The sequence below is a fragment of the Odocoileus virginianus genome, chromosome 8 (genome assembly GCF_023699985.2).
Source record: "Odocoileus virginianus isolate 20LAN1187 ecotype Illinois chromosome 8, Ovbor_1.2, whole genome shotgun sequence".
Lineage (NCBI taxonomy): Eukaryota > Metazoa > Chordata > Mammalia > Artiodactyla > Cervidae > Odocoileus > Odocoileus virginianus.
Window position 1 is genome coordinate 74,117,673 of NC_069681.1, and position 12,895 is coordinate 74,130,567.

Genomic DNA, 12,895 nt, shown 5'->3' on the forward strand with positions numbered 1-12,895 from the left:
TCGATCCCTGGGTTGGGAGGAGCCCCTGGAGGAGGGCACGGCAACCCACTCCAGTATTCTTGCCTGGAGAGTCCCCACGGACAAAGGAGACTGTTGGGCTACAGTCACAAAGAGTCGGACACGACTGAGCAACTAAAGCATAAGGTAAAAGATGAGGATGGTCACCTGGGGAAAGGCAGAAAGAAAAGCTTAGTTATATGTTGCTTATGGGCTCCCCAGGTGGCTCAGTAGTAAAAAAAAAAAAAAAAAAAAAAATGACACCTGCCAAGCAGGAGACACGGGTTCAACCCCTGAGGTGGGAAGATCCCCTGGTGAAGAAGAAAAGATCCTGAATTCTTGCCTAGGAAACCCCATGGACGGAGAAGCCTGATGAGCTGCAGTCCATGAGGTCGCAAATAGTGGGACACAATTTAGCAACTGAACAACTGCAACCCACTTTTAATCATCATTGTCTTGAGTACCAGATATTGTTATATTTTTCTTTCAATCACCAAATATAATTCATAAAACTCATAAGAAGAATAGTCTGTTGTCTGTACCTATTTTTCTGCTCTTTCTGTTGCTCTTCCTTCCCAGCACACCAAGATTCCTTCTTTTATCCTTAATCTCTTGTTTAACTTAGTTTCCTTTAGCAATTCTTTTGGGGTAGCCTGCTAGCAGCAAGTTTTTTCAGTCTTTCTTCATGTGCAGAGGTCTTTTATTTCTGCTCCACTTCTGAAGGATGGTTTCACCAAATAGAGTATTCATAATTAACAGTCTTCTGCTTCCAGTATTTTTAAAGTGTTGTGCCACTTCCTCCAGGCCTCCAGGGTTTCAGGTGAAAACTCTGTTGTCTTTCAAACTGGTGTTTTCCTACAGATGATGTGTCTTTTCTCTTGGCTGTTTTCAAGGTATTTCTTTGTCATAGATTTCAGAAGTTTGATTATATGTCTTGATGTGGATTTCTTTAGGTTTATCCTCCTAGGGGTTCACTCATCTTCTTGAATTTGTAGGTTTATGTCTTTTACTAAATCAAATTTTTAGCCATTATTTCTTGAATTTGTAGGTTTATGTCTTTTGCTAAATCAAATTTTTAGCCATTATTTCTTCAAACACTTTGCCAGCTCCTCTTTTACATCTTTCCTTCTAGGAGTCCCATGAAACAAATGCTGGATCTTTTATTACTGTTTCACACATCCTTGAGGTCTGCTCTTTTTTTTTTCCAGGCTATTTTCTGTTTCTCAGACTGTGCAGATGCTATTTATCTGTCCTCAAATTCATTGATTCTATCCTGTCATTTCTACTCTACTGTTGAGCTAAGGTAGGAAGAGTTCTACTGTGATTACTTTGCTTTTCAGTTCTATCATTTCCATTTGGTTCTTTTCTGTTAATTACCTCTTTGCTAAGATTTTTTTTTCATTCACTTCAATAGAACCTATAATTACTTGTTGAATATTTTTATGATGACTGTTTCAAAATACTTGCCAGATAATCCCAATATCTGATTCATCATGGTGTTGGTACCAGCTGATGGTCTCTTATTTTCAAGTTGTGATTTTCCTGGCTCTTAGTGATAGGTGATTTTGTTTACTTATATCCTTGACATTTGATTATTATGTTAGAAGGCTCTGGGTCCTATTTAAATCTCTTATTTCAGCAAGCAGTCACCTGGTTTAGATTTAGCACACAGACTCTTGTCTAGTTTGGGGGCCCCTGGTTCTAAAGACAGATAAACCTTTAGAGCCTTTGTGGTGTTATCTTGGTCAGCTTGGCTCACCTTGTGTACCTGGAGCTTCTGTTCGTCTCTGCATGCATTGTTTAATGGGGTGGAAAGGGTTTCTGGAAGCCAGGCCACTGGTACCTCTCGGGGGCCAGGGGGTGGGACATGGGCATCTGAGGCCCATAGGGACAACAAGGCTTCCAAGTTGCCCACGTGTGGTAGGATCCCCTCGGTCAGTGCCATCCTGCTTCTTGATGTCTCTCAGTGGCAGAGGGGCCTTCTGGCCAGGCAGAGAAGAGAATGTCCCTTGATAACTTTTTGTCAGTGAATTTCTGGATTTATCTATCTCATTTGCCAGTGCTGCTGGGTTCACCAGTGTCTGTGGATCATCTGTCTGATCCAGGAACCTACCTCAGCTGTCTTCTGTTGCTAGACTGGGGGTCAGGAAGCATCAGCCTTGAGTCATATTTCTCTGTCGGTTGAGTGGCTGTCAGTACCCATGTCATCACGTTCTTCCTCCTGTCCTGGGATACCCAACCTGTCCACCTGCTTCTTTCTACCTTTCAGAGCTGCCCTTTGGATCTCTTCTGTTGTTTCCAGAATTTACTGTCATACTGGGAGTCGAGGAACAGAGAGAAGTGAGTCTATACCTTCTAGTCTAGACCCCAAGTCTGATCTCCTCCAAGAGCCTTTAATTAACTAAACCCAACTGCCAATAGGAGAGTAAAAGAGCATGTCAGTGCAATACATAAAGACAGCCTTGGCGGTCCACTGGCTAAGACTCTGAGCTTCCAGTGCAGGAGGCGTGGGTTCGATTGCTGGTCAGGGAACTAGGATCCCACATGCTACCTGGAAATAGCCCAAAAAATAAAAAGTCAACTTCCCAAAGCACAGAGCAAAATGAAGAAGGGTGAAGAATGGGCTCAGACAGACAAGCAGAGAAGATACAGTGCAACTACAATGTTTTGGAGAAGGTAAAATCAAAACATTTTAAATATGCAAAGAGTATTTACCTATCCCATAAGTGTTAGTCGCTCAGTCATGTCTGACTCTTTGTGGCCCCATGGACTAGCGCCCACCAGGCTTCTCTGTCCATGGGATTCTCCAGGCAAGAATACTGGAGTGGGTTGCCATTTCCTCCTCCAGGGGATCTTCACATTGAGAGCAGATTCTTTACCATCTGAGCCACTGGGGAAGCCCTACCCTATCCCATACTCTCTTTAAAAGAATATCATCTGAAGAAGGAAAGTAACTTCAGAAGGAAGGGTGGAAATGCAAGAAAGTGAGACAGGAAATGAATAAAATAAGTTGGTGTAGTCAATTAAACACTTGTTAATCACCCAGAGACCTAACTCTGGAATTTTAGAAACATGATATAAAGTCCTTAGATAAAACAAGGAATACAAAGGATGGTTCCTTGGGTAATGAAACTGCAATTTGTCCCAGTCTTGTTCTGAGGTAGACAGCAGTCTCAGATAACTTTAGACTCTGTTGGAAATTTTGGGGAAGATTCTCTGATGGTCCAGTGGTTAAGAATCCACCTTCCAATTCAGGAGGTTTAATTCCTGGTTGGGGAACTAAGTAAAATTCCATATGTCTCAAGGCAGCTAAGCTCAAGAGATGCAATGATAGATCCCGTGTACCTCAACAAAAACCTGATATAGCCAAATAAATAAGCTAATTAAATAAAAACATCCTTGTTCATTAAAAAAAGAAAACTTCTGATCATAATGGATGTTAAAAAACTTAAGGCAACTACTAAAAGAACAGCTATTTAACATATAGTTTCAGTCACATACACAAGGGAAATGGGAATTATAGAAATTTTTATCAGTTTTAAAGAAGGCAGGTGAAAAGGAGAGGGAAGAGAAACATGACCAAAAGAGATAGCAAAGGTACAGAAAACAACAAAATTCTGTAAAGCAATTATCCTTCAATTAAAAAATAAATAAAAATTTTTTTAAAGCTTAAGAAATAATAAAAAAAAAAGTTTAAAGCTCCATCAATTAGATAGTGGAGAAGGCAATGGCAACCCACTCCAGTACTCTTGCCTGGAGAATCCCATGGATGGAGGAGCCTGGTAGGCTGTGGTCCATGGGGGTCACTAAAAGTCGGACACAACTGAGCGACTTCCCTTTCACTTTTCACTTTCATGCATTGGAGAAGGAAATGGCAGCCCACTCCAGTGTTCTTGCCTGAAGAATCTGAGGGATGGGGGAGCCTGGTGGGCTGCCATCTATGGGGTCACACAGAGTCGGATTTGACTGAAGCGACTTAGCAGCAGCAGCAGCAGCAAGTAGATGGATGAGAAAATTTTTAAAAAAAAAGGCGGTAAAGGTAAAACACCTGTATATTTGCTGTAGTGACTATTCTAATGGACAAATCATTCAATTCCACAAAATACAATGAACTGAAGGCATATCATGTGTAGCCTGCTTTGTATTCAAATGCATTTAAAGAGTTAGGCAGCTTTGGTTTCTCATGAAAATTGATAATTAACCAGCTCTGTGGAGGATACTGATGGGGGTAGGGGGTGGTTAAAAATCAATCCCTGGAAAAGCTGTGCCCCTTTCCTCTTTCCCCGGCCACCCTCCCACCCACCTTAAACCCTGGACCTTCCAACACAATCCATTCCTGCACTCGTTTTCTCCTTCCTTTCAGGCCTCTGAGCCAAGCACTTGCTCTGCCTCAGGGGAAAAAACAAAACAAAACAAACAAACAAAAAATGGGTGAGGAAGGAAATAATTAGTTAGGAATCTCTTCTGCTAGAATTTTCCAAATCAATAAATCAACCGGTAGCAGTGGCTATGGCTAGTCTGTCTTTAAATCCTCAGGATTTAGCATAATAGTGACCCCAAAGTTAGGAATATAAGAGAGGGAAGCCTGGGAAGCTGGGCGGGAGGGTGAGCAGGAGAACCAATAAACATTTCCTGTGCACTTGCTGCCTGCCTCTCAGTGAAGAGAGGGAACGTCCAAGTCACGGCGTTAACATCTGGGGGTCCGTATCTGATAGTGCCCACTGCCTCAGCTCCATCCGCAGGAACCCGGCATGCCCTGAACCAGACAGAAGCGCTGAGCCAGGGCGCACTGATATTGTTTCGCCCTGAGTCTTGGCCATTCAGGGGGCTACCACAGAACACGACAGACCGAGGGGCTTACAAATAACAGAAATCTATTTCTCATAGTTTTGGAGGCGGGGAAGTCCAAGGTCAAGGCACCAGCAGATTCGATGTCTGATGAGAGCCTGCTCCCTGGTTCACAGCCTTCCACTCTGCGTCCACGTGGCGGAGGACCAAGGAGCCCTCTGAGGTCTCTCTTACACAGGAGAGCCCCATCCTCCTGACCTACGCACCTTCCAAGGGCCCCTCCTCCAAACTCCTTCGCATTGGGGGTTGGGATTTCACCACAGGAATTTGGGGAGGAGAAAAACATTCGGTCTAAAGTAGCCCACACTGGTCCTCCCTCCATCCAGGAGAGCGGCGCATCAGGGTCACGGTGCAGTGATAGTCATGTGACAGAATTCCATCCCTGCTCTTTCCTCTCCCTCTCGTGCAGGGCGAGGTGACACGTGGAATTGGCTCCTGTGTGTCCTCAGCCATCCCCGCTCAGTCTCAGGACCCGTACCTGGCTTAGGTGACCGTCCTTCTAGAGCCCAACCTGAGCGTGCGCCCTCAGTGCTCAGCACACAGGCAGAGCGGCACAGTATTTTTATCAAATGAACAGGGTCCTAAATGAAGGAACAGTTGGTAAGAACTGAAATCAAACTGAGTCAAAGAACCTAAAAAAAGCGTGGCAATTTCAGAATCGTAAAATGGTGTTGGAGAAGACTCTTGAGAGTCCCTTGGACTGCAAGGAGATCCAATCAGTCCATCCTAAAGGAGATCAGTCCTGAATATTCACTGGAAGGACTGATGCTGAAGCTGAAACTCCAATATTTTGGCCACCTGATGCAAAGAACTGACTCATCTGAAAAGACCCTGATGCTGGGAAAGATTGAAGGCAGGAGGAGGAGGGGACGACAGAGGATGAGATGGTCAGATGGCACCACCAACTCAATGGACATGAGTTTGTGTAAACTCCGGGAGTTGGTGATGGACAGGGAGGCCTGGCGTGCTGCAGTCCACGGGGTCGCAAAGAGTTGGACACAACTGAGCACCTGAACTGAACTGAAGCTTTAGGAAAAGGAATTTTAAAAAACCTTCTGCATACAGTAAATATATGATAGGTACATTTAATACATCCAAATGTAATTTCCTGAGATAACTCTATAGCCTTAGTGAATTCATTAAATTTTCTGGGTATCATTTTTTAGCACTTCTAGGTCTAAAAACTAAGATTCTTTGAACACCTTTGAACAAGTATGAGAAAATACATTAGGAATGGCTCCCAGGCCCACTTGAGGACACACCTGCATGACAGAGGTGAGGCCACTTTGTTACAAAAATGACTGACACCTGGGCAGCCAGTTTGCACATCCATCGTAAAAACTTACTCATCCTCCTTGAAGTGAACTGAAATTTTCCAGGCTGTAGAGGTTCAAGAATATCTTACTTGAGGTCCCAAATTCACCTAGCCACCAGGTATGCTCACCTCTGTGCTGGGAGGGTTTTTCCCCCCATCTTAGGAGCTATAGAGTGAAATAGGGAAGAGTAATGAGATAAATCATCGGATCTTAAAAGAAACAATTGCTCAAAAGTGAACAAAAATAGGAAGAGCCTGCAAATTTATCTGTGTGCCTCCATCAACAATTTCTCTTTTAACCCTCACAACAACCCCATGAGGTATTATTATTCTTCTTCTTATCATTTCATGGGTAAAAAGATGAGATTTGTCTCTTTTCATTTCCTAGGGCCGCTATTGCAAATTATTACAGACTGGATAGCTTAAATCAACAGGAATTTCTCTCACAACTCAAGAGTGTCAGCACTCACCAGGTGTTGCTAAGGAATTGGTTTTATGGGCAGGAGAGAAAATAGCTTTTAAACTGAGAAATTATAAAATACATAGTGTCAGAAAAATAATTCTACTAGTAATGTACACATGCTGGGTGTGAAGAAGCAAGAAGCAGAGAGCCTCAGTGGACACCAGTCACAACAGCCTAGTGAGACTCAATCTTTGCTAAGGCAGTGCCCATGGCATTAGGGGAAAAAGAAACAGTCATTCAGTTATGTCTGACTCTTTGCAACCCCATGGACTATAGCCCACTAGGCTCCTCTGTCCATGGGATTCTCCAGGCAAGAACACTGGAGTGGGTAGCTATTCCCTTCTCCAGGGGATCATCTTGACCCAGGGACTGAACCCAGGTCTCGGCACTGGCAGGAGGCTTTACGATTGAGCCACCAGGAAAGCCCTTCGCACAGGGTAGGCAATCCATATATATTTGTTGACTGTGAATGAGTGAAGAGCTAGACACTCTATGTGTGTGTTCTTTTTGGAATGTTTCTCAGGTATTTATCATTCACTCACGGGATACAACTCTGTGGTACTATCATTATTCCCATTTTACAGAAGGAGAAACTGAAGCAGAGAGGGTAAGACACTTCCCCGAGGTCACACCACTAACGAATAGTTATCCTGGGATGCAAACCAGGCCAGAGTCCATGCCTTCAACCACCGGCCAAGCTGCCACCTGGTAGATGAGACATTTGAACCCTGGTCAGCTGAAAGTCCAAAGTCAAATGGCTAGTAGATGATAGGCCCAGAGGATACCCTACCTGCTTTCAGGGAAAAACTGAAAACAGGGCCCCACAGGAAAGCTGAGTGCCTCTTTCTGTGAGCAGTGTGATCACCAGCTTCCAGCAAGAGGTTGCAGAGCCACAGCCTCAGGGCACCTGCAGTTCTTTACTGTGTGTGTTTATGAGCTCGCTTCCTTCCCACTGCTGGAATCTAAGACTGGATCCCAGGGTGGGGCTCATGTCCTATTCTGCCCTATCCCCACAGCCTGCCACAGTGCCTGGTACTGAAGTGACACTCAGACAAGAGTATCCTGAAAGGGGGAGGGGAGGGCAATCTTTTTGTTTGTTTTTTGCTTTTTTGGCTGCACCATGCAACATATGGGTTCTTAGTTCCCTGACCAGGGATCAAACCTGTGCCCTGGGCAGTAAAAACAAAAAGTCTTAACCACTGGACTGCCAGGGAAGTCCCTTTTTCTTTTTTTTTTTTTTTGTCAAGGGGAGAACAATCTTATTAAACCCAACTACCATTTAGGACAACAGATCAAAGTCACAGCTCGATGTATGTGTAAGTCTATGAATCCCTAATCAATCTTAGAATTGTAAATTCACCTCCTCCAAACTTCACCATTTGATCTCATCACATTTATTATCTTCATGGAACAGGTAACTACAGCCGGAAAGTTGAGCAGTAATTAATGTATAAGTCCTCTGTACATAGCATAAGCATTCAGTCAAATAAACAAACGTAATCATTGTGAATATTTACAAGGCAGCAAGGCTACCCACTCCAGTATTCTGGCCTGGAGAATTCCATGGACTATAAGTCCACAGGGTCGCAAAGAGTCGGACACGACTGAGTGACTTTCACTTTCAACATTTGCAAAGTTTCAGCTAGTGCACTGTACCAACAACCCAAATTCCACGAGTGGGCACAGAAAGCACAAGTTGGGCATGGACTTCACAAACTTGCCTTGTGAAGGATGGCAGTGGACAGGTCTGGATAGGCAGGGAGTTATGAATCTCAGGAAATCTCATGTAGAATTTTGTGTGCTTACACACTTGTGCCTTTTTCTGGGGAAATGATTGGTGGTATTTAGTACAACCTCAAAGAGCTACTTGAGTGAAACAACAAAACCAGAACTATGGCTTCAGTGTCTTTGCTTACTGATGGTAAAAAGTGTTTCCCTTCCAGGCACCAAATGAGGAAGAATTACAAGGACCCCTTGGTATAAACAGAAGTGCTTCAGGGTCCCTCATGGGTGAAGAAGGTGAGAGAAAGGAGATGAATCTGGGAAACAATAACCTGATAGATGTGAAGGCTGTGTGCAAAATTTGGTGCTAAGGTGCTAATTGCTTCTATTTCCCTAATTAGTTATTTTCTTAAGAGCTGAACAAAATTGAGTCTTTTCAAGTACATTTTTTGAGAAAAGCGAGCTTGAATTAGATGAAGCCGATCTGGCCATGTGCCTACCTAGTTCTTTTCAAAACCATTCCACCACCCTTTACCTGATGTACTGGGAAAAAGGAAAACTGGTGGAAACATCACTCAACTCTGTTAACTTACTTTTTCAGCTGAAATATATAAACTGCCTCCAGTTCCTCCCTCTCCTCCTACCAGGCAGTAAGCAGAACCCAGAAGGTCCTAGACCCAGCAGGTCCTAGAATATTATGAAGAATAGATGGAGGACTTCCTTGGTGGTCTGGAGGTTAAGAATCTGCCTGCCAAGCAGGGCACTTGGGTTCAATCCCTGGTCCGGAAAGATCCCACATGACACAGAGCAACTAAGCTCTTGGATCTCAACTATTGAGCCTGTGCTCTAGAGCCCAGGAGCCACAACTGCTGAAGCTGCATGCCCTGGAGAAGCCCATGCACGCCGCAGTGAAGAGTAGCCCCCGCTCGCCACAACTAGAGAGAGCCCACGCACAGCAAGGAAGACCCAGGACAGCCAAAAATACATAAATAAATAACAATAAAACAGTTTTTTAAAAATGTGTATATGTGTATAACTGAGTCACTTTACAACAGAGATTGGTACAATGTTGTAAATCAACTACACTTCAATTTTTTAAAAGAAAGAAAAAAAGTGGGGGGGGTGCTAATCAATTATTGTGCAGAGGAGAGAGACAGAAGTAGTAACTAATAAAACTTAAAAAAAAAAAAAAAAGAGTAGATGGACTAAGATCAGTATTCTCTTTAAAAATGGCCCTGGGGCTTGAAGGGGAAGGTTCATAAGGAGCCAGCAGGAGAAAGGGGGAAGTTTGAACGTTTCCCAGGAAGTACTTCGCCTTACTGAACTTCTCTAGTTATTATATTTAAGTTTGGCTACTGGTCATATAAATAAATAAAGGTAAATAGTGTCACTCCACTCTCTTGAGAAAACTCCAAATTCTGTGTAATTACAGGCCAGGAGACAGATAACACCAGGTTAGGGGCTAGAGACTGTGTTTGCTTTTTTGTTATCATCTGTCACAATTTGCTGGGAAGGTAAGAAAACACTGCTGTTTATCTGGGTTCATGGCAATCTCTGACTCCAACTTTCAGAAACTTCAAGGTTTGATTGTGACCATGTTGGCAGCGTCTAATAAATTGCTTTGTAAATGAAGCGGACAACACTGACTGATTATGTTTCACGTACAGCATTAGTAAAAAGAGAAAAAGATTTTCTTCCCCTAAGTTGAATTTTAGGTTCATATGTGTGTGCCTTTTTCCCTCTCAAAAAAAAACAATAAAAATTAGGTCAGTTTACATATATATACAAGCTAGTCCATAAAATCTGGGATGCAGAGATAAAAATGTTTTGTATGCATGGAATACAAAATGTCATGTACATTTGCTTGTGTTCAGACTTTAAGGACACGCTATGTAAGGTGTTACAATGACAATGAAATGTGAACTGGTTGAAATTCTGAAAGCCTGGCATCCAAGCGACAACTTGGGTGTGGGTCGGAGCAGTAAACACAGACTAACATGATCATTTAAGCCTCTCAGCTTCTATGCTCCCTTCAACTATCTGAATGGATGAAGCCAGGAGAATCTCTGTGCCTGTGTTATCATGAATTAGTTGCTGATATGAATGCCTGCATTGAAGGAGAGATGGCTCTCTTCAAACCAAGATATATTACTTGACTCTTGAGCAAAGTCACAAATATTTACATGCAAAGAAATAAACAAGGAACACCCAAATCAAACCAGACCCACTCCCCGCTGTTTTATTTTAGATCTTCCAACACAGAGAGCACTTCCTGACTCTGAAGACTCGGGTGTGAACCAGGCAAGCCCTCAGGAGAGCACACACGCAGGGTGAGGATGGACGTAGGAACGACAATCACGTTGACCAGAGGACCCGTATACCTAAATGAGAGTTTCACATTTAAGGTTTACAAAGTTCATATAATCGTACAACTGCTGATGTTCTATCAGATAAAAAGAAGAAATACGGACTTCCCTGGTGGTCCAGTGGTTAAGAATCTGCCTTGCAATGCAAGGGACACCGGTTCAATCCCTGGTCCAGGAAGATCCCTCATGCTGCTGAGCAACGAAGCCCGTTTGCCACAACTAATGAGCCTGAGCCCTAGGGCCCTTGAATCACAACTACTGAGCCCATGAGCCACAACTACTGAAGCCCACACACTCTAGAGCCCCAGCTCTGCAACGCAAGAAGACACCGTAATAAGAAGCTCACGAACGGCAATGAAGAGTAGCCCCTGCTCGCCGCAACTAAAGAAGGCCAGCATGCAGCAACGAAGACCCATCACAGCCAAAAAATAAAATAAATAAATCTTTAAAAAAAAAAAAAAAGGACCCAGCAGGACGCAACTAAGTCCAGAGGCAGTAAAATATTCTTTTTTAAAAAAACACTGAAATTTTTTTAAAGAGTAATAATACATGTTAGATGTAAAGACCCAAATTCCTTCCCACATTTTAAAATATTGTGTCTAACTGGTTTGGGTCTCACATGGTTCTTACCATAGGCACTTTCTCTAGCAACCTAAGCCAGTGAGAAACATTCTGTGAAAAATAATTTACTATCCAGAAAGTTTTCCTGTTTCCAAGATAAGAAAAGCCTGTTCTGCCGACCCGGGCGGGCAAGGACTGTTTAAGTTACTAGATAACGAAGTTGTTATTGATTCTATTATTTTTACTCTTCCTGATTCCCTGCGGTCCAAAGGGAGTTTGTCAGGCGAAGAATGATTTTTATAAAAAGGAGTAGTTGTTATTGTTGTAACTGACCTCATTGTGACAGATGGGATCTCAGCGTTTTCTCACCACTCTTTACTCAGGAGCCAGGAGAACAGAAAGCAAACAACCAAGGAACCAGCACACTCACAGTAATCTGGACTTCTCAGAGCTGAGCCAGACCACTGGGAAATCAAACACCAGCCTCCTCCTGAATGCCCCTTTTAGCCTGTGCTTATTGACCAGCCTAACATTCCCTTATCACATGTGCATGTGGGCAGAATTAAACGGAATTAGCTGCAAATTATATAAAATTCACTTACCTTTAAAGGAAGCTGTTTGGTTATGTTCAGCGTAGGGAGCGTGAGGCATTAAGACACAAGTTAATGGTACCGCCTGGAGATGGATCAATCTGCTTTGGTTTTATTGTCTCCCTTTATTTGCCCTTGTGGGTTAGCTGCTGAGGCTAGAAATGCCCAGCTCAACTCCTCTGAGCCCACAGTGGAGCCACATTAACACCCTACAGAGGATCCCACTCTTTCTAAAGAGCTCAATGTGTAAGCGTGAGCAAGTGTGATAATAGAGTAAGGTCACGATGATTCTTTCCAAATCTTTACTCAAGAAAGAATGAATGGAGACTTCTTTGGTGACCCAGTGGTTACGAATCTGCCTTGCAATACAGGGGACATGGGTTTGATCCCCAGTCAGGGAACTAAGATCCCACATTCCAAGGGGCAACTGAGCCCACGTGCCACAAGCAGAAAGCCTGAGGGCTACAACGGAAGACCCTCCAAGATGCAACTAAGAGCTGAGGCAGCTAAATAAATAATTTTTTAAAAAAGAAAAGAAAAGAAAGAATGAATGTGCAAGAGAGAAAGGAAATCTATGGAAATGTTTAGGATTTGCATGTATGCTGTCCATGCAGAGATTCAAATAACATGCCTTCTGCACTGACCTGGGCTTTTTTCCATACATTTCCTCACTTTCATCTCCTGACAATCTTATGACACAGATTTTATTTGTGATTTTAATTTGAATGTCCGTGCTTCATGCTTGTTCTTTACGAGTATCTATAAGCTTCCACAGAGCAAATAAACTATAGTTTAAGTGTCTGTGGTTGCCCAGTGGTGTCTGGCTCTTTGAGACCCCTATGGACTGTAGTCCGTCAGTCTCCTCTGTCCATGGGATTCTCTACGCAAGAATACTGGAGTAGGTAGCCATTCCCTTCTCCAGGGGATCTTCCTAACCCAGGTCTTCTGTATTGCAGATGGATTCTTCACCACCTGAGCCACCAGGGAAGCCCAGGAGAATGACCCTGGATGTGTTTAAAAATGCAGATTCCCA